The following is a 22,293-nucleotide window of genomic DNA, read 5'->3' as shown; positions in this document are numbered from 1 at the left end:
TGTCTTAACATCGCTACTTTTACTTTTATTTCTTGGCCATTTGGCTTCACATTTCTGCCTTTTATTTCCCTTCTTGGCCATTTTGCTTCATGATTCTACCTACTTGTTCATTCTGCATCATGTCTCTGTTTTTATCTTCACTTCTTGGTCATTTGGCTTCACATTTTTGCCTGTCTGGGTTCATGTCTTAGCCTTTAGGCTTCCCATCTCTATCTTTTGGGCTCATGGCTCAACATTTTGGCTTTGTATCTTGGCCTACCAAGTGTTTTATCTGTTTTTATCTCTCCTCTCATTTAATGTGGTACAATCTCTCCATGGGGACTACAAATTAAATACATTTTTAGAGCAGGGAGATGGAAGTTATGGTTACCGTTACTTCATTTAACCACACATTGGATATTGGATATTGCAGTGCCTCTAGGAACCTCAAACTAGCAATGGTAGCTGCTGAGTGGATATGTTTCTGCACTAGTGACCAGAAGTTTGTGAGCTTAAGTCCCAGAGAGTCACTGCTGATTGAAGGCAGTACTGGTTCAATGGTTAAGGTTTTGTGATATTGATTGGAAGGTTGAGCCACACCAAGCTTGAGCAAGGTCTCTAGGAGTGAAATAGCCATGGCTGTGTTCTTCCCAAACTTCACCAAGCTGACAATCATTAACAAACTTTGATCTTATACCAATCCAGGGTTTCAAGTCAATATGGGTCAAAGTAATATGACAAAATTTCTTTCTTTCTTTCTTTCTTTCTTTCTTTCTTTCTTTCTTTCTTTCATACACACAGTGAATCATACTTCATGTACTTTATCTGCAACAACAGGATTTTTATAGGAACTAACAGGATTATCATGAATACCATATCTCTTCTGCCAATGCTCCTACAAATGATTTACAAATAAATTTGTTCTGATCCTGCTTTATGAAATGAAGCCCACTTATTATAAAAATCTTTCTAAATTGTCGAAGGCAGTCCATATGCACAAGCCTATGTAGAGGTCTAATCCTCAGGCTTCCACATACGATACGTTATATGAATTTGATTTGTAAGGCAACAATGCAATATTTGAAGATAGTACTGAAGCTACTACAATACAATACCATTTAATTTAGTAGCCTCTGATTGATATGTGGCAAACGTTGTTCAGAATCTGGGGTGCGCCTACTGTTAATTAGTGAATGATGATGTAGAGTATCAGAGTGACAGACAAATCACCATCACATTTGCACCTCAGTTTAGAAATATTCATGATCAATTGTCTATCCTTTTTTCAATAATTATTGATTTCTAATCAATTATAATCTATAAAAATCAATCAATGAGTGGTGACATGATTAATTTCAGTCATTTGCCTTTCAAATCGATGCATCGAACCAAATTATCTGATCATTACACCCCTAAGCCTAAGAATATAAAGGAACTTGAACTGATTAGAAAGGAGGCCTGGTCCCTTTGAATCCCTCTACACGTGCCTCAACCTTATCATACAATACAGGGGGTGGAGGGCTGCCAATAGTTTTAAAACCACCATTTAATTAATTATTTATTTATTTATTTAAAAATATACTGTGTTAAAAGAAAACTATACTTCACCCTCATCTAAAAAAAAAATAAATAAAAAAAATCACGTATTGCATTGCAGCTATTCATGGTTGCTCATTTCCATAAAGGGTGCCAATAATTCTGAAGTTAACTGTTTATATAGGGATGAGGATTTCTGTCTCCATGATGTCACTGGTCACCATGGTGTCGGTGTGTGAACAGGATGTTGTCTTCCTGGTGAGATAATCACACACACACACACACACACACACACTATGGGGTCAGGGTTCATGCAAAATTGATTAGTGGTTTTAAAAACTCTTAGTGAGTCAGACAGCAGACAGATGAGTGCACTGATTCTAGAATGAAGTTTCACATCTCACAATGGAAATGTTATGTCTCTCTCTCTCTTATTCTACCTCTCTATCCCACTCTCCACTTCCCCTTTTTATCTTTAGTGCATCTCTATGTTCTTCTCTCTCTCTCTCTCTCGCTTTCATTCACTTTCTTAATAAATGTAATCTCAGAGCTCATACTCAATATAGAGGCTTTCCTCGAGGTTGTATACATCTCCGGAGCTAATGTCTAGCTAAAATACAGTGTATCCAGAAAACTAGACTGCCACTTCTGGTCGTTAAAAAACAGAGTGGTGGATGAAAGACACAGAAATGTGTACCATAATACACAGAAACACACCAAGACACACACACACACACACACACACACACACACACACACTGCTCTTTGTCTGGGCGTTGCAGGGAGGACTCAACATTTCCCTCTGTCTTGACACACACCATGAGGACATCAGAGGGATTTTGCTGTGGACACAGTGAAGGATTGTGGGCTTTGAGGGGCTTTAGCACTCTTTCTTGCTGTCTTCTGTTTCATTCTCACTACAATCCTTTGCCTCTTTCTATCTCTAATACTTTTTCCTCCATGCCATTCTGTTTGTTTCTCTAGTTTCTGTCTGTCTCTTTCTTTCTCTCTGTTTCGCTCTCTCTCTCTCTCTCTCCTTCAGTCTTTGTCTTTGTGTCTATCTATAAATATTGATCTCTCTCTTGTCTCTCTGTCTCTCCCTTTTTCTCCCTGAGTAATTCTCTCACTCTCCTTTTTGTGTCTGTCTTTTTACTCTTTCTCTCCTCCATTTCCTGTACAATCCATTTTCTCTTATGTCATGTGACAAAACCTTTTCTATTTTTTGACATATTTCTTAATGTATTTAATATTTTTTTATTTTTGACAACTGTGAGCCCAAAACAACTCTCCACACCAGGAGGGGGCAGTAGTCTGTATTGTAAAGGACAAAGTCCTGTAGTCCCAAATCGTATACTAATGTCAGTGGTGGACAAATTTTACATTTATTAACTATTCCACCAGGCAAATCAACGCTCCAGTGTGCTGCCCAATCCCATGATTAGGTACTCTGACAACATAAATAACTAGCCTTAAGAGTGGTTGTGTAATTTAACTCAAATGAAGGACAAGCTAGTCAGCTTATTATGTGCATTAATACATACTTAGGACAGGTTTGGACAATTCTGTGTAGCCAGAATCTTTTTATTCTCTCTTGATATGGTGTCTGATATAGCGGATCATGACTGCACCCTCGACAAAATGGCAGCAAGTCAATGGCTCTTTATGGTGTCTACTCACATTGCACATAAAATTGCACAAGACTATCCCAATTTTTACTTGAAGTGGGTTTAACTGCATGGCGACTACATGTCTATGGATTAAAAAAGTGATAGTCCAGATACATAATCAGTGTGTACTGTCTTGTCTAGTGTATTTAGTTAAACAGTGTGTCAGAATAGTCAAAATAACCCATATAGCATGTGTATATTTGTGGCTTTTATTTGGACTGTGTGTGTGTGTGTGTGTGTGTGTGTGTGTCCTGTTTCTTCAAGGTAACCGTAGGAGTATATATGGAATTATCTATCTATAAACACTGCAAAAAAAAATGTTATCTTAGCAAATGAAAATCATGTACTTTGATTATGCAAAAAAGAGATGTAATATTTTTTATTTTGAGATTATTCTAAATCAAATGTAAAATTATTCAGCCTGTTGTTAGACGCTTTTACGCATTTCAAAGTACATTTTCTTATTCTACTGGAAGACCAGTTTGCTTCTCTCTAGACCTAAACGCTTAAAATATGAAAAATTATCTGCCAACGGAACAATGCCGAGACAAATACAAGTACAAATGCCAATAAGTCTGCGACAGGTCCAAGTCAATACAGAAAACCTTTGGAGACTGGACTCGAGTCCTACCGCCCTAAAGAAAGACAACAATAGTCCTCTGCACAGAAAGAGAACAAGAAGTGAAAGATTGAAAGAGATACTGAGAAAAAAGGAAAGTGAGAAAATAAAGATAGAGAGGGGGAAAAAGAAAGAGAGGCACAGAGAAACAGTACAAATGAGACAAGTGAGAGGATGGAAGGAGAAAGGGAGAGGATGTACAGGTATGTATAGATAAGACAAAAGAAGCTAGAGAAAGAGAGGGAGGAAAGGCAGGGAATGAAAGAGACAAGAGGTGACTGGAAATAGAGAAAAATACAGGAAGAACATGAGGAAAAAAAAAATAAAGATACAGAGAAAGATGCAGAAATATAATGAAAGAGAATGTAAATGTTTCCTCCTCCACTTCCTCCTCCTCTGCAGCACTGTAGTGTTCAGCAAAGCTGTAGAATATTGATAGTCGTAGCATGATCAGATTTACTGATCAATAAACATCAGCAGAACTGAGGTGGAGCAAATCAACACACCGTCACAACTGCAGGAAGCAGAATATTAAAGAGAAATCACGACTGTTAGATTACGATTTACTTCACACGATTTATATCACGGCCCAGAGACGCTGAAAAGCTCCAACATGGAAACATCTCTCTGTATAAGAAGTGGTTCCCTTCGACAAATCACTCTTTTATTTGTTTATTTTATTATAAAAGCAGTTTTTACACTTGGTATAACTATTTGGTGAGCCAGCCAGGAGAGCAAGCCAAACTTTGCTGAAGAGTTTTTTTTTTTTAAGCCAGTCATGCTAAGTTGAGGTTGCTTGTGCCAGCAAAAGAGCTATTTTATAAATGAATACAACACCAGTCATATTCACTCTGATGATTTAGAGTATATTATTTATTTATTTTTGATTTTTTTTTTTTTTTTTTTTTTTTTTTTTTTTTTTTTTACTTGAGTGTCAGATCTGCTTCCCTCTTGTATCTGGAGTTGATGAGGAATTCTAAGGCTTTCTGCAGCCCAGATGAGACTCGCTGTTTCTGAGAGAAACATTCGCAGCTGGAGGCCACTGACTTTACACTCCCATCACACACACACACACACACACACACACACACACAATCAGTTATCAAGTCTCAGGCTGGAGCTGAACAGAAATATTATAACGGTGGTATGAGGGGAAATTTTAATTTTACATTTTACTTTTAACACCATAGATCTTGAACTTAACATTATTTTTTTATATTTCTTTTTATTTAAATTTTACTTTACATTCACTTTTTTATGAATTCATATTTTTCTCCTTTATCATTTTACATTTTTTAAATTTTTAAATATTACCTTTCAATGTAACATTTTTACTTTCATCATTGATCTTCATATTAATATTTTATAATCCTTTTTATTTTGCGACTTAAAAAAAATCGTATTTGACATTTACGTCTTTATGAATTCGTATTTTCCCCCTTTTATCACTTTTTACTTTCTCATTTTTATTTTCAACATTATCTTCGAGTTTACATGATTAAAAATAATAAGAATGAACAAATTAACAATAAATTTACTTGACATTTACTTTTTTATTCATTCATATTTTCCCTTTTTATCATTTGTAGCTTTTTCATATTTTTTATATATTTTTTTATTTTATTTTTTTTTTAGCATTTTAACATTTTAATCACTTTTCTTGATCACCTTGATCACTTTTCTTTATATATTTTTTACTTTTAATTTTACACTCTGGATATTTTTCCCCCTTATTTTCTGTGCTGTTATTGATGGTCAGTAATGTCAGCAACCAAATAAATAGAGTGTATTTAATACAATGATAAAATGTTGGTCTTAATGGGCTGCTAAGGTGAACACTTTAGTGTTCCAGCAAGTATTCTTTCTGTAACACACCTGATAAGCTGAATATTGTACACTGCAGCAAGAAAAATAAACTGGAAGAGCTTCAGGCCTCCAGGAATTGGATTTAAGAGCTAAAACTATTTCTGATTTAAAAACAAACAAACAAAAAAACAAAAATGAAATGAAATGAATACTTTACAAGTTGATCCTCACTGGCAAAACGACTCTCAAAGCCTGGCTGGAGGTATATCTAGCTTACAATCTCAGGAGTGAGAAAGTTGTAAAAGCTGAAACGCAGGCAGCCTCCAGACGAGCAGCACAGCGAGCCCTCAATCGATCTCTACCTGCTCGGAGTAAACGGCTCCCGCTGCTGTCACCCTGCGACACACGGAGATAAATCGTCACGGTCAAACCGAGATAATGACTCTACCTTACTCAATAAGCTGATATTAATTACCGTGACGAGCGATTACGGAAAGGACTTCTCCGACACGCCGAGGATGGATGGCGTTCTGCTGTAGACCTTTTAAGAGTGGCCACAAAAGCTCGGGAAAACGTGCATGCTTATTTTTCTCCTGTGATTAATTTCTTGTTTTGTTCTTTCACGCATGAATATTTAATCTGAGATTTGAGGATAAATGTCAGTGGTATCATGAGCATTATCCATGAAGAAGCAGCGGTACCGGAGTCAGCTGAAGACAAAGACTAATGCTGTGGTATTTATCAGAAGTAGCTTTATTTGTATGATAATTGCTTTACTGTTTTGTCTAATTTGTTGGTTGTTGCTTGAAAATAGAGAATGTGATGTTCTACACTTTAATGACTTCGCCAGGCCAGTAAATAGATGAAACAACTAATATTGATTCACTGGTCACTTACTTACAACCTATAGATTTGACATGTAACGCAATGACGCTATCTGTATCTGTATCTGTTTAGTGCTCCAAACATCCATATCTGTATCTTTATTTGGATTTAAACCCGAAGTGGGTATGTCCTAAACTAGAATGGTTTTTTTCCTTTCTTTTTTTCCACTAGAAATGCTGGAAAGCTAGAAATATCAGCACTATCAGCGTCGTCTCTGAATTCTGCCCCTGACAGTTCCTCAAACTCAGCTACATCACTCGAGTAACTAATTGAACTCAGCTGGAGAAGTGCGCAAGACTTTTTTAACTCAATTATTATTGTTATTTGTACGTGTTTGTGATATTTTCTACCAAATTTATTTGGTTCTATTTCGCAAAAAATTATACAAACTAGAAGTTTAATTTAAACCACTGTGATAGTTATTATCATACATCACCGGTCTTTCTTTGTCCTGCGAGCTTCATATCTGACCACACTCTGTCATGCCCACATGATAGTAAATAGATTCCACTCAAGATTGAACTCTTCTGGCAAGCTTTATAAACACACACACACACACACACACACACACACACACACACACACACAATAATAATAGTGCTCCTATTATTCATATCTGTATTTGTATATATTTACAACACATTATCTGTTCTTTCTGAATAATGCACTCATATTCAATTACATTCCTACTGTAGATGTACCGGTCTATGTGAGGTTTGGCAAGTCAGGAATAAAAAAACAAAACAAAAAACAAGATCACATAAGCACAGCACATTGCGTTAGCAATCTCATCAAAGTGATATTTGGTGCACAGTTGGCACAACACTTGTCGGCAATTTGATGCACTGGTCTGGTTAATGGCAGTAACTGATTGGAGCTGAAAGGAGATAAGGGTGTGTAATTTGTCCTTTGGCTGCCAATAATGAGCTCTTGCAATGAAACTCTCTGAAATTTGGATGCTAATTTTCTACCATGCGAGGACAACTGATTGAGATTTGAAAGAGTGGGTAGATAATGTGCCTGTGTGTGTGTGTGTGTGTGTGTGTACATGGTGTTCAGCAGGATTTTCAACAGATCTCAAAGGACAAGCCTCAAGTTAAACTTTTCAAAGTAGCAAAGATCCTGTGGTTATGTGAACAACCGAATGAAATGGAGAGGTGGGCGAATTTTATGCTTAAAAACAGTACACCAGGATTTTAAGCATTTACATACTCTTGATGTTTTGTGTTTATAATTTGTGTGGTGTTCTGGGAAAAAACCCATTGGATGTCGCTATATTCTGACAAACAACCAGAAAAGCTGAAAAAACGTGTTTAGGTTGTGTCTACCTACAACATACATTGAGAACTCAACTTTTAGGAAACCATAAATATTTCACTAAAACGATTTGGAAATGTTTTTATTTACTTTTAAACCTTGTCTATGCTATCTTCTTTAAAAACACTCTGAAACCTTGCTAGCTAAGTGTGATTTCCTTACACAGTGAATGCCACGCTGTAATCAAATTGTTGAATAGTTATGTGACGTAGCGAAATGGACATTAATCAATTCAGTTTGTAATCAGATATTGACTGTCAAAATGTCTGTGATGTTCCTGCGCCACATTCAGAATGAAATCTTTAACTGAGATATCCTCCTTTTTTCACTTTTGCAGGTCATCAGACTTCCATCCATCCATCCATCCCTCTTTCATACCGCTTATCCTACACAGGAGAGCCTGGAGCCTTTCCCAGGGAACTCGGGCCACAAGGCGGGGGACACCCTGGACACACACTTTGGACTGGGGGAAGAAACCAGTGTACCCGGAGGAAACCCCCGAAGCACGGGAAGAACATGCAAACTCCGCACACAGGGCAGAGGCGGAATTCAAACCCCCAACCCCAAAGGTGCAAGGCAAATGCTAGTTATCACTAGTTTTCACAAAAATATTTAGTAGAAAAATTTACCATGTGAAAATGCCACACAATTTTCAACAAGTAGCCAGCTATCTACCAAAGAACTCTCTGTGCTAGGCATTTCATTTAATGTAGCATGCTACCAGCATGACTCATGTTGCTAAATTGCTAGCTTTGTGTAAGTTTCAACATTATGAGCTTTTATAGCAAAAACATACTGTATCACTTGATATCGTGTATCATGTATCGTTTCATATGTTATACAGCGCTACTATAGCTACAAGCTATTTCATTTGTACTCAGATCTAATCAATCATAATCCTTTCTGCATTGACATGAGCATCATTAACATAACATTAACAAAAGTCTTTAACAGAAGGTTAACACTTGTTTAACATTCTATACACTGTATTATTCCCAAAGAGAAGTGACATGGCCGAGACCTCGAACTGAGCACACTGTGATCTCCTGGACGTTTAATCTCTCAGCTTCCCAGCGTCAATACGGAGGAGATTAATTTGCCTCCCAGGTTGGGTAAATTCATTAGCAAAGAAGCTCCCAACTTAGTTTAGATTTCGATTGCAATCAATTATGATTCAGATTTTGGCTCGACGGTGGAGAAGGTGCTGATTCTGAGAAACTGAATCAAAAGGCACAGGACTGGTTGGTTAAAGGTGCTGGATTAACTTGCTGGCGTGGGAGTTGCTCATTTTGAACACTACACCATCCCGGAATAAAGGGGAAGGATCTGATATTCCCATTTTTAACAACTTGTCATTGATATGACTGGTATAGAGGGGGCTTTAAAGCCAACGAGTTTCCTACAATTCAGACAAAGTGATGAAAACAGGTGTGTGAAAAAACATTTTTAAAATGACCAGCAAGTCCATTTGGATGTTTTCCTTTCATGTTAGTAGTAAGTGTGTAGCCTATTTTATGTCAAAACTACAAAATAGTCAGTTAATCAACAAGAAATATTTTTTGCTACAATTGTAGACAGTTATTATCAACATCTGACGTGAACTGGACTGCAGACACAACATGTACTTGTGCTAGTTTTAAATAATAGAGAGTTCACCTATACACTTAACTGTTTGCTTATAAATTCTGCTGAATGCAGTTCTCAGTTACATTTTCATCATTTATGTATGATGTTAGCATTGCGTCATGCCATGTAGCGATATATGCTAGGATTTTTTTGTGGAAAAATTCTGGATTTTCTTGTTAGTAATGTTTGCAGCTCTCACTTACATTTTAAGAGGTTTTAGCTGAAGCAGAATCAAATCCAAGCATGCACGGCCATGACCAAGGGCTCTTCTGTCTTCCGACTCCGAGCCAATTACCAACTCCAGAGACATGATCAATAATGGCTGGTTTAGTGTTAAAATAAGAATAAAGTTCAGTATACAGACTTTCACTGTAGGTACGTTTCCACATGGAACTGCTCTCCTGTCATTCAGGCTGTAACTGAAGCTATATTTGGTTGCATGCTCATTATGATAATGAACGATCCGGCAGCAAAGCTCACTTTAAAAAAAAAAAAAAACATTCAGGTACCTTGTGTGGGCAGGACGAATCAGATCATTCTTGTACATCTGAAAACCAGCTTTTAAGAGCCTTTGTCTCATTCGAGCCAGCTTCCAATGGAGCATTAAAGCTCTTGAAATGAAGCTGGATCAAAAGACATAAAAAAGACAAGAGCCAGGCTTTCTGCTCTGTGCTGTAATATCAGCAAGGCATCAGGCCATGATGGAGATGGTGGTATTAAGATCACTGTACAGAAAATGACTCATCTGCATAACTGCTGCCCCTGGACAAAGATCATGAATACATCAGAACATATAGAAGATAAATATCTCACAATATGACGTGATAAATATGGGGGTCAAAGATGTATAGTGATGCAGAAATATACAGAAAACAAAAGACAGCATTTTTTAAATAGGTGATCCCACTCACCAAATGTTCTAATGGAAAAACATTTTAAAAGAGCTTCTAAAATGGAACAAAAAAAAAGATACTGGATATGGCATTGGTCTACCGCTGGACTTAATAGCTGACTCAGCAGTTTTAAAAAAAATTGCATTCAAATCCATTCAAATCCAGTAAGATGCTTACCTCTCAAATGTCTGATATACGTGGAAGACAATTTGGATAAAAGCTGCCAGCTAAACTATCTACTAAACAAATATAAATATAAATGGGATTGTACATAGACACAAAAAGGATAAGCAGCCAAGGCTAAAATGTAGCTAACAAAGCTGAAATTAATGCAATTGCAAATAAAATGCAGCTGAAAAGAAATTAAATATGCTAAAATGCAATCACAGAAGGCTGCTAAATTACCAGGTTACATGGCACAGCTGATTTGCATTTAATGACACCCACAAAACTCCATAAAAGGCAAAGCTTACACAGCGGAAATGTTGAGTAAATTGCAAAAAGAGTTATTTACTCTCACGTCTATGCCAATAAAAATCTATATTATTTAACAGCACCTGAAAGGCCAAAATCTGTAGCCAAATTATGGAAAAGGTAAAGTAGATAAAAGGTGAACAAGCCATTTAAACTTGACAGGATAAACCGCATATAAAAGTACAGTAACTCATTATGATTTATATGATCTGAAGCCAATCAATCGAGGTTTACATTAGTTAATCTTCTTATGTGTAAAATTACGCACACTCAGGAAATGATGGGATTTTCATAAACACCAAATCTGTGATTTACAAATAATTAATTAATTCATATCCAGCTTGATAAATGAGGCCCAATGTTGCTAAATGAGGTTAAAACCCAACTAAACACAGATGAATGAGGCTAAACACAGCTAACTATGGCACACATTCAACTACATGCAGCTAAAGTACTCTTCAGTCAGGATAAGATTTCCTTAATAATAATAATAATAATAATAATAATAATAATAATAATAATAATTATTATTATTATTTTTATTATTACATAATTATGATTGGCACAGGATAAGCGATCTCTCTAAACGATAGAGATGGAAGCGCCTTCACAATGCACACGTATGCTTATGCTTGCACTTGTTCACTAGTAGGTCACATGACCATAACATCTATGTAGACTACCTGTGCCAGGAACTCTGTTACCCCTCGAAGTGTTAGACTTGTCGTTTTAAGCAACATCTATATTTTATTGTTCTGTTTTTAAACTTGGACTTGGTTTCTTCTGGTGTTGGCAGGAGATGATAGAAAAGATTGAGCACTTCCTGGAGTGTCTATATACTGAAGCAAAAGAGCAAAACCTCTTTTCAGAAGAGAAATAATGGAATCTTTACCAAGACGTCAATTCGGATGGATATAGCCAGCATTAACTTTTTCAGCAATTTGTGCTACAGTAGCTCTTCTGTGGGATTGCACCAGACGGACTGGCCTTCGCTCCCCACGCACATCAATAACACTTGTTTATTGGGCACCCATGACCCTGTTGCCAGTATGCCGGTTGTCTTTCTTTGGACCACTTTTGGTAGGTACTAACCACTGCATACTGGGAACACCCCACAAGACCTGCCGTTTTGGAGATGCACTGACCCAGTCGTCTAGCCATCACAATTTGGCCCTATGGACATGACAAACTTCCCATGTAAAACTACTTAAATATGCCTGAAATCCAGTTTAAACGTTTAAACAGATAATATAGCAAAATTCATTTAAATTGCATTCAAATAAAGCTAATGGAGACAACTAAACAGCTGAGGCTAAAATGGAGTTTTCTATGCCTTGGATTCAACCATGACTACTCTGGCCCATGCTCTACTTCATCAGACACCTTTTATTAAAGACCCAATCTAATAAGAACATTATATTCATATTATGTAAATAAAATCACACTCACAAAATGACGTTCATGAACTTTTTCTTTGTTGTCAATGCTGTATTTATTTTTCTTTTGCTGAAAATGAAGTGTCATGATGTCATATTGAAAAAAAAAAAAAAGCATCCAAGGTCTCAAATGTGTGTCTAAGCCCTTTCTCTCATCGTGATACAAATACGCCTACTGGTGCTGGGTAATGACAGCACGAGCTGGCTATATAATCCAAACAGATTAAGACGAGAAAAGAGAAATCCGTGACAACATAGAGGAACCGAAAGAGAGAGCAAGAGAGAGAGAGAGAGAGAGAGAGAGAGAGAGAGAGAGAGGAATTTGCCATCGATGTTCCTTTTAGCTCTGCTTTTAATTCCCCAGCTTGAAAATCAGTTATACAAAATGGTAAAATGTCATAGAATGTCAGGACTGGAAATGTCAGACAGAGGGAGAAAGGGAGAGAAGGAGAGAGGGAAAGATGGAGGACTGCAGCCTCAGTAGTGTTATCTCTCCTCTTCCCAATAATCTCATTTGCATGGACAACAAGACACACTATTTAAAGCTGTCATGTTATCTGGAGGAATGCTCCTTTCCCTGTAATATCACTTATACCACCGTGCTGTTGAATTCTTGATTCTGATTGTTCAGAAGGTGTTGATTCATTTTCTATGATTTGCAGCAGCTCTAACAACAGCGCCAGCTGTAATGCAGTACAGGTTTAGTTTAACGTGCTTGTTCTGATGTATTATTGTTTCTGTAGTGCCCACAACTATCTAAAAAGTGTGTTGTTATTTAACAAAGGTAATTGTTGATATGGTGAGGTTTTGGACACATTTATTTTATTTTATTCATGGAAGGAGTCTCCAGTGTCAACACTTTGTAACAGTCAGTAAATTTTCCACCATGGCTAAGTCTTTAGGATGGAGGAGCTTGCACTTTTTCGGTAACATGACAAGGGAATGGCTGTTTACACCCGCAATAACATAACCTGACTCACAGATGTTACACAATAAACTGGTAAAAATTTTGATGTGCCTTTAATCTATCCTATAATAGTATGGTTTATTTTATCTCGTATAATATTAATATTAATATACTGCGTTGGATCAAATCCTGTGTAAACACGAATGCCCTTGGAAGAGACAGCTTCATGTGTGTTTGTCTAAATCTATTAAACACCTGCCATCTGTTGGACGTGATGTGTGAATAGACACACAGAGTGCCATCTGAAATGACTCAGCTCATTTATCAAACTTCTCCACTTGAACAACCATGAAGGGGCAACGAGCCAAATATTTTCAAATTTCAATTAATGCTAATTCACCCGTTTACATGAGAAGTTCTTGTCACTGCATGTTACATGGTTGAAAGTGCTTCTTTATGTAAAATAAATGTCTAATAAAAGCATAACAATATGCCATTAAGGCATGATCATTTTATACTTGTTGAAATAATTAACAATATTCAGAAATTCCAGAAGTGTTGTTACTGTGATATGATATTCTCAGATACCTGATATAAAACAATATTTTTAACATTAAAATTAGTTCCTGATCATGATATAATTATTTCCTTGTTGTGAAGTCAGATTGGGATTAATACCCAGTGTATGCTGATTTTTTAATTAAAAAATGTAAGTTATAAAAAAAATTAACTGAAAATAATATAGCTTAATAATGTTTTCACTTTCAAGCTATTTTTTTTTTTAACTAAAATTTGTACTTAATTCTTTTAAGATGTAATTAAAAATCAGTTATATTGGCACAACACCCTCTGAGGATATAGCTAATTAAGATTGTCCATGCACTGAGCTGTGTAAGCGCCTGATAAGCACTGATCCATGAACAGTTACTAATGTTCCACCGGATAGTTTTGGCCTGTGATCAGCTTTTAAGAGCGACTTTATTTCTGCTGGCATTGGGTTCGGAAAGACACTTGCTTTTTTCCAGGACATCAGATCTACCTATGAGAAAGAGAGAGAGAGAGAGAGAGAGAGAGAGAGAGTACAAGGCTATCTCCCTTTTGTTGTAAAGTGCTTTTAACATTAAGAGAATCGATACTAACAAGATGGGCTACATTCACTGCTGCCTATTACAGTTTCCATTAATGTATCTAATGTAGATCATTGCCTAGGTAATCAGATTAGGATCTTACCCAAACACCAAGCAGGCCTGAGACGAACCATATATATATATCTCAATAATTTGGACAGACATCCACAGGGAATGAGACAGAGTTGGCATATTTCCAGACTCATTACCCAAAACCAGCAACAGTGCAGCCGCATCATTTCGTTATTGTGTCTGGACTAAGAAAAAAAATAAAAAGAAGCATGGACCAAAACTTTTAGTTCCAAGCTGAAAGATATGTACAGCAATCAATATTAAGGGTGGAATGGAAATACTGACTCATCAAAGCTAAGTTTCCAAACTATCCTGGCAGGAACTTAACTACATTGTCAAATGAACCTGAACATCTAACTCTTATAAAAAAAAACAACAAAAAAACATGATGTACAGTTTCAGTGAGAATGATAAAGACAGTTGACAAATACAGCAGAAATAATACTATTACTAACACAAATACTCAGTGTCTGAGTAAGTGTTGTCCACCATAAACTACATTGTCTAGAGGATGTTCCATAACTATATATTTCCATAAATATAAATGTAACTATATATTTATTATTATACGGATTAAAAAAAAACACTTCAGAATGTGCCGTTATTGGAAAATAACTTTGGGGTGATGATAGTAGCTCCTCTTCATCACACACCACTTTGTTGATTACTTGCCTATAACAGCACATCATGTTTTATTCCTTACTTAACCTGCAAAGGTTAAGGCAGTTATATGCCCAGATGTATCTGTAACAGACATGGGTAAAATATAGTTTAGGAGTTGAACAAAATGGATAACATTCATTCCAGCAAAAGTTGAGAATTGTGATCTTTTAAGGATACAATGACTTCATCTTCAGCCGTAAGAACGATTATAATTTTGCCATTGAACATCTGAAATTTCCATTAAAAGCGCCTATAAAAGTCTTTTCTCTCTCAAAGCTAATACACAATTTTTACCGGATCAAAAGGTCTCAGAAGACATCATAAATTCGAGCTTGGTGGAATGTGTGTGCGTGGGGTGATGGGGTCACTGAGGCGAGCTGCAGTCTTCTTTTTACTACCAGGTAATTAAGTTAAATCTGTGCTATTCCAAGGTCTTCAATGCGATAGAGAACAATCTGCTGTCTGTGCACTAGTCTCCTGTCCTTCCGAGGTCACTTTGTATCCATTGACTTGGAACTCTGCCCTACTACTTGGTACATTTTCATCAAGTGCACTTCAGCAAGTACGGTACACAGCCCTTGTACAGGATTACGCTATTTAGAAGCCATTGCATTCTTTGTAACTTTGAGGATGTTTTTCAGTTACAAAAGTCTTGTTGTCTACTCTTCAAATATATTCAGGATGTCCTAACCTCTTAAGAATGAGAAGCTTATTTAAAGTGCTTTTACATGGGCATAGCATTGGGATTAATATGATAAATTAAGAACAGATGAAAAGTACGTCTAGGTCATTAAACCTTCCTACCGTTTCTTGTGTAAAATTTATCTAAAATTTAATGAGAAACATCAGATTCATTGGTATTTGTATTTATATGGCTTAACAGTTAACCCTAAGCATTGTTAAAACTTTACACCAGTTTGTTTGTCTAAATTCTTATATATTTACAATTATGAGATCACGTGGAACCATCAGACCCTTTCCTGGTGTGTGGAGACAAAGTAGAAGTTTGTAGTAACAGAGAAGATTTTATAGCCCTATAAACAACCTTAAGACTTACATTAATCATTTACATTTTACAATTAGCGATGCTATTATTTAAAGTGACCTACTGTTGAGACAGGATACAACTGAGCAATTGAGGGTTAAGGGGCTTGCCAAAGGTCCAACTGTTGCAGCTTGGTAATGGTGGGATTCAAACTCACAACCTTGTGATCTGTAGCCTTGATCTACCACTGCCCAAGACTTGGTCATAAGGCAAAAATGAGATCACCAAAGATATGATCCATGTTGAAATGAACCATAGATCTGATGGGGAGCTATAGCTGGTGGGTGAAGAAGGCATTGAGTAGTAGACACATCAAGGCTGGGATTAGTGGGCCAGGGGGAGCTACAATGACAAATCAAGCCAAGTCAAGTCAAGTGGCTTTATTGTCATTTCAACCATATACAGCTGGTACAGTACACAGTACACATGGTTCCTCCAGGACCATGGTGCTACATAAAACACCACAGGACTACATGAGACTACGCAGAACAAAATAAGACTACACAGACCTACACAGGACTACATAAAGTGCACATGTGCAAACAGCACAAGACAGTAAAATAATTACTAAAACAGGACACTAGGCACAGTAAAAGACAGTGCAGCGCCGACCAATACACAGTTCTAGTGTGGATAAAGTGCTAGATCTAACAGTATAATAATAAAATGCTGTACATGTAAACATAACATACTTGAAGGAGCTTGGATGAGGATCTGTCTAAGGGCTGGTCAGTGGGAAAACTGAATGTGTATCCTAGGAGACACACCAAAATAATAAACTATCATTTGCTGTCAATCTTACTGTCAAACTATCATCTTACCTCTAAGCCAGTGGGAGTGTTTGATCCTTGAGTACACTTTTTTTTATATATGTACAACACACAGTAGTTGGAAAGTCTTCCTTGTCTTGATTTGGCAAAGGGGTTATGCTTAATGCCACCCTTGCTAGGGCATCTTCATCAACTGGGTGACTCCAACCAAAAAGAAGAAGGAACTGGTAGAGGAAGGAACTGAGGGATAAAGGAGGAGTAGGGAGGAAGGATGCAAAAGAGAGGGTAAGAACCAAAGCAGGCCCTATGGCTACTGTGCTAGATGAACTAGACAACCAATTTAGCAGACACCTCCACATCAAGATCTTGCCATCTCCCTGGAGAACTCTTGGATCACACCATTTGACAGCACACTTGCTGCTAACCTGATTCAGTCATGTAGATTCCTCCTTTTCGAAGGCAGGATTCTGGAATTTCTTTCCACAAAAGCCACTCAGGTACTTCTTCAGGACCTTGACAGCAGAAGATTGGGCTATTGTGACTTGCTTCTGGCAGATCTTCTCACGCTCACCATAAGGTCCCTGCAATTGATCCAGAATGCAGCTGTATGGCTTTTTTTTCGACCTCTATAAGTTCTCCTACCTCACACCATTGCTGTGTTCCCTTCACTGGGTTCCTGTACATGCTTGTGGTTTAAAAATAAGACTTGTCTACGTAGCCAAAACCGAAACGACATCCACCGACCTAAAGACACGTTTCAAACCCCACTCTGTACCACATGTCCTTCAAGGCTTGCCTTGACCCACCATCCCTCAAAACACAAGAAAGACAAGCATCAATGCACTTCTCTGTACTGGCACGAAGGTTGTGGAATGACCAGCTGAGACCGGATATCTGTGACTGTCAAAAGCTGTAAATGTAGGCATGGAAGACAGAATCCTTATTAAAGTGTGATGCATGGCCCCCTTTCTAGCCACCACAATAATGCAGACTGAGGCAGTAACTAACTTTTGACCAGTAAACACTAGTCTTGATAATTAGCTACTGGTGTTATCACATTGTTAGCTAGCCTAGCTGGTTGGTGACCTTAGACTTTTTATTGAAATACTATTATTATGTTCATAACATTGCCCTTACAAATAATTAATGGATTTACAGATTTCATTAGTAGAATTATTTAACATTTTAGCATTAATGAACAGTAGCTTTCCCCACCACAATAGAATAACCTGTCCACTTCAATCTAAAAGTGCTGTCTAAGCCCTTGTGAAGAGAAGCTTTTTGCTGGTCCCTGCACTCATTTACCCTTTAACGAGAGCTTTTTACCCTCTTACCTTCAAGCACATTAACTTTTATGGGCTCTAATGACATAGCAGCAAAGGCTCTTGGATTAGTGCTCATCCATAAACTGCGACTATGACCATACATCTAATGGCATTGTTACGAGAACAATGGAGGAATTTCCTTTGTGTGTTTGGGATATTAGACACTCGTTATCGGTTGTTACGATGCTCTTACTGGAATAAATGACTGGTGAGCTCTAATCTATAAATATAATAATGAAAGCACTTCCTTTGTGCCTGATATATTGTGTGTCTTTGTCTCTGTGTAATTATTTCAGGAAAAATAAATGATAATTTTACACATCTGTCTCCTTCTACTACATTTGGTCCAGAATTACATACAAGCACATCTTTAAAATGTCCCATCATCCTTCTGTCTTCCAAAACTGTCCTGGAAATGCAGATAAACCAATCTCAGATTATAGTCACAGTTAATAATCTTCACTGAACATTTGTACCCACTTCACCTTCACTAATGATCTCTAAGTATTTACCTTTCTCAAGCTGTCTCACCCATACTCAAAAAGTATAGGCTTGTGGCTGTGCTTTAAAAGTGGAATAAAACATCAGGACCCTGTTGCATTACTCATTTCAGCAGCACCTTCCCTTCACAATGTTAGTCGAGTGAATTCCCTTGGCTATTTTAAGCACCGTTCCAATAATTTATTCAGTCGAGTGAAGTTTGTTAGATAGCCCCTTGGGGGTCCAAGGGACAGAAGCAACATCAGTGTTAGACTTCAGGATCCTACGCTGAAGGCATTGCAATCTAAAAAATACTACCATTAGCAAACATCAAAATATGGTGGGGAAACTTGTTTGTAAAAGGAAACCGAAGCAATTAAATAGAGGTGGTAAAAATATCCAAATCCTTTACTCAAAAGTGAATTGCTCATTTAAATAAATCTTCATACGGAATGCAACCAAATTGCTACGAAATGCAAAACTTCACTTTTCAGTCTTTTTTTTTTGTGCTACAAGTTATCACTTATGCAACATAGGTGCTGTGCAATTTTGACTCCTGAGCGGAAAATCTGTGAATGTGTGCATCAACACTACAGAAACGACGGGCAGGAGAAAACATCTGCTTTCATAATCAGTTGTATGTTAATTTATGTTAATTCGAATCTCCTGGAAGTAGCTGTCATATTAGTATGTGTGGTGCATGTGCTGGAACGAATTCGATATTTTCCAAAAACATCTGCATGTCGCCTCATTACCATGTTTTTCACAGTTGTCGAATCAGTCGTAAGAAGCTGCCATGCTACACCCCAAAAAAACTTCATCAACAACAGCGAGTGAAAACAGGCCACGATTTCCTCTTCCCCTCCCTCACACACACACACACACACACACACACACATCCTGAGGAATTCAGAACTTTCTGGATGTCAGTTTTCAACATAGAAGCATGTTTGTGGGGTGACGCCATCATTTGCATTCATATTTGAAATCGTCACGGCTCATCTCTTCTAACACACACACACCTCTATGTGTCAGAATTTTGACTCAAATTCCCATTGATGGAAAAGTTTGGAAATGTGTCAGTGTGTGTGTGTGTGTGTGTGTGTGTGTGTGTGAGAGAGAGTCAGGGTCTCTGGATGGATGATGTAGTTGGAACTACGTGCATGACGATATATCAGTATGGCGGAATACTATGGTTCCAACAACATTATTTCAAAGCTTTATTCTGATAAACTACTGAAGGGTCAGAATGATTTTCTTAACAAGCCCACTTTCACTTTAAAATTTTTGATTTTATTTGACAATCAAGAAGCTGTAAGCAGATGCTAAAAACCGTCATATTGGCTTGGAAAGTTAACGTAGAAGGAACTTATCAGGCATAGCGACAAATTTCACCCTAAAACAGAGAACTGGAAGGAGGTTCAACATCAAAACAATGAAACAACGGGGCTCCTGAGCAGCTCCACAGAAAAGTGTTCGCCCTATCATCTGGAGGTCGATAGCTCAACTCCCGATGATGCTAGGAACCAAGGGAGCAAAATTGGCCGTGCTCTCTGGGTAGGAGGGATGGCATACTCTCTGTCCTCTGTCCATCACAGCAACACTAGCCAATCCTGGCATCTGTGTTTCTTCTGTTACTTCATCAAGTGTATACAGACTCTATTTACTTTTTATGCGAACCAGAAAACATAACGAGGGAATCAAGATACAGGGAGCAGAACATTGTCTGGAGGTAGCAAGGAAATAAAGTACCAGGAAAGTACCACCCAAAATAGAAGAACAGAGAAATAGGGAAACAACAACAGAACATTCTACAAGCCTCACATATACTGTATGTACAGACTATATAAAACTCTTTCTTTCTTTATATATGTATATATGTATGTATGTATATATGTGTGTATGTATGTATATATGTATGTAGGAACAGCACCATTTTATCCACTGGTCCCAGTTTCAAGTTTCAAGCCCTGGCTGGAAAGATTTTTGGAAAAAATAGCAAAATTAAAACCACAATCCTGAATCTGCGGTGGAATTGTTATTAATAATTTCTTTGAATCCAGCACTTCCAGTGTGTTACTGAAAAAGACTTATAAGAGAAGAAGTTGTGCCTCTCTCTCTCTCGCTGTGTGTGTGTGTGTGTGTGTGTGTGCGGTTCTTCTTTTAAAAGCATTTATTCTGACTCACTGCCATTATTTTTCTTCCTTGTCGAAGGACACGATGCAGGATTGGCACGAGTGTATATTATAAACTAACAAATCACGTCCTGTAGATGAAGCTGAACTCACTGAACCTGGTTTACACACTTAATGCGCTTGTGGAGATAAGAGTTCTGCACCATATACGCACGCGCGCACACACACACACACACACACAATGCAACAATACAAACCATGTGCAATGTCGTTTATATTTGTGTGACATAAGTAACATATATTTCGCTCCTTTCTTCCATAGCTTTGATCTCTTGTTCTCTCCCTCCTTTCCCTCATCCCTCCATCCTTCCTCTGCAGATATGGGTGTGTCCACCTTGCTGCTGAGGCTAACACTAATAGAGAGAGGAGGAGAGACCTCTGTGGGAACCTTTACTGCCCTCTGCAGACACGAATACACATACATACACACAATCACACACATATCTGAGTATATACATGCATGCAAGATCACACTCACGCACACACACACATTTGCCAGAAGCATATATGTACACACATACTACATGTTCTCATCCTGGCTCTATGGCTAAATGTGTGTGTGTGTGTGTGCGCGTGTGTGTTGTCCTTGAACAGACGGCCCCTTGGCACCTTCAGTTAATCGAGTCCCACAGAACGCAACTAAAAGCGCAATAAATCAGTATGTGGTGTGGCCACACACACACACACACACACACACACACACACACACACACACTAAATCATCCCACCCGTCCACTACGGCCACCTTATGACACATCTGCTGCATTAGCTTAATTAGACTTCCTTCAGCACTCACGCATGAAGAACACTACAGAGAGAGAGAGAGAGGGAGAGGGAGAGAGACAAAGAGAGAGCGAGAGAGAGAGGGAGAGAGAGAGAACCAAGACTCCATCATTCTTCACTAATATCAGACCACAACAATGTGTTCTTATTGACTGAGGGTAGTAGAGATGACAGTATGCACCACACAGAGGAGTGTATTATTCAGTGGTGTAGTAGTTACTGTTACCATCCTGAAGTTGATTAGTTTCCTATAACAGCATGCCTCAAAGTGTTTTATTCCTCTTACACCACAACAATTTCTCAACACTTTTTTTTTTTAGTTTTTTATTTTTTAAACAACGTCATACTTGTAATCCGTGTATTGGTACATTTAATGCTGCGGAACGTCCGCAAAACAAGTTAGTTCCTGTTATCACTTACCTTATAGCAGCTACAAACAGTCGTTCCCTCGCTCTCTTTTTTCTCTCTTCGAGTTAAAAAGACAAAAAAAACAACAACAACCCCACAGCCTGTCAAAACTGCCAAGCACAAAGTCCTGAAGACTAGCCCGTGTCAGAAACCTTAAAATTACAGCTTTACTTCTGACGATTACAAAGCGCTGACACTGGAGACTCCTTCCAAACATCTTACACAAAACACTTCAGGACGTACAGAACGTAAACAACTTCAAGGTGATAATAGTAACTCG

The 22,293-nt window shown here is 37.7% G+C and overlaps 1 long non-coding RNA gene across 1 annotated transcript in view; it reads right to left on the bottom strand.

The window, feature by feature from the left end:
- Positions 1-1,623: 1,623 nt before the first annotated feature.
- Positions 1,624-22,293, bottom strand: part of LOC117596386 (uncharacterized) — a 60,372-nt gene continuing 39,702 nt past the window's right edge. Inside the window, exon 3 of the long non-coding RNA XR_004577517.2 lies at positions 1,624-1,770. This is a non-coding gene — a long non-coding RNA (uncharacterized LOC117596386). The remainder of the gene's footprint in view (positions 1,771-22,293) is intronic.

This window comes from Pangasianodon hypophthalmus, chromosome 28 (assembly GCF_027358585.1).
Source record: "Pangasianodon hypophthalmus isolate fPanHyp1 chromosome 28, fPanHyp1.pri, whole genome shotgun sequence".
Taxonomy (NCBI): domain Eukaryota; kingdom Metazoa; phylum Chordata; class Actinopteri; order Siluriformes; family Pangasiidae; genus Pangasianodon; species Pangasianodon hypophthalmus.
This window is presented reverse-complemented; position numbering and strand designations above follow the sequence as displayed.